The sequence below is a fragment of the Electrophorus electricus genome, chromosome 14 (genome assembly GCF_041902795.1).
Source record: "Electrophorus electricus isolate QZ-2024a chromosome 14, ASM4190279v1, whole genome shotgun sequence".
NCBI lineage: Eukaryota > Metazoa > Chordata > Actinopteri > Gymnotiformes > Gymnotidae > Electrophorus > Electrophorus electricus.
The window spans coordinates 11786960-11788465 of record NC_137510.1 but is presented as its reverse complement, the minus strand read 5'-3'; positions in this window follow the sequence as shown (position 1 = coordinate 11788465).

Genomic DNA, 1506 nt, shown 5'->3' with positions numbered 1-1506 from the left:
TGCAAGTGTGCTGTCACCTTCTTCGTTCTCTGGCTTCTCAACTCATTTTAAGTCCTCAGAATCATCACATAAATGTTACTCTAACAATATGATAACTCATTGGACAGAATGATTGAATTTCATTCATGACTTCAGTACAAAGGACCATTCACAGCCCATCCCTCTGCACATTTCCTTTCAAATGTATATGGTAGGCTTTGTGACTATAGTCATGGAAATAATGCTAGTAAAATGTGCATTTTTTTTTTAATAGAAAATTACATGAATGCATTGACTGCTTGGTTTTTTTTTCCCAGCTGGTCCATAGAGACCCTCCAGTATACATCAGAGGGAGAGGTTTGTCACATATATGTCACATCTGAACACACCAGAATTTTTAAGATATAAAACATTCACTTAGTGAATGGTGCCCTCTACTGGTATGAAGTAAAGTTGCAATTTCCTATTGCATTTTCTAGTTTTTATTTATTTAATTAGCTCTGTAATCAGCTATTAATTAATCTCTGGGAGAATTAAAGCACCTTGGATCAACACAAAACCTTCAAATGCTTGTTTTAGTTATATGTATGTACACCCACAAGTATCCAGTGAATATTCCCATATGTATGTTGTGTATATTGATTTTCATTCATTATTCCAATTTTTAATTATATAAAACATTCATAACACTATGCTACATTATTTCAAAGTGATGTTAGGTTTAGAGAAAAAACAATGAGCCAACCCAAATATACATGTTACTAAACTCAGGGGATTTATCCAGTATTCCGAAAAGATTGTATCATATTTTCCAAATTGTGACGGTGGCGACACAGGGAACGAGAGACGACTGATAGAAAGTGCTCTTTATTGTCCATAGTGAATACACGTAGAGTAGAACGAACGAACGAACGAACAAACAAACAAACAAACAAACAAACAAACAAACAAACAAACTCCGTAAAGCAGCGCCGTCATATACTCAGTGATAAGACCACTAATGTGCAGCACTGCCTTCCGGCTCCTGTGGGTTTAAATAACGAGGGAATGAAATGTGAAACAGGTGAGTATGATTAATATGACGGCGATTGGGAGTGGGGCAGGTGTGTGCTGTGATCCTGAGCCGGAGTGGGCGTGTCCCTCCCGCTGGATGGCCGCCCGTAACAAATAATATTTAAATCCACAACTCTCTAGTTCTGCTATGGCTCAACCTAGCCTATGTTGTAACAATAGTGCCCAACTCCCGTAAAACAAAGATGCAGACTATGAGGTTTGCAGTTTTACATTTTTCATTAGAACCCTTCTGAGATTCAGGGACCTTCATGTCCAGTTTATAGAAGGAAATGGTTAAGTCTCCATTTCAGTGAGGTTTATATATAGGTTAGATAAATTTACTGAGATAGGGCTTATAAATTGAGAATGTTAGCAAAAATAAATACTAAACATTCCATATCTCTTTGTTTTCTTACTCTTACTCTCTCTAGTTTTCTGTCTCTCTAGAGATAATGTTCATCATGATGAATATGA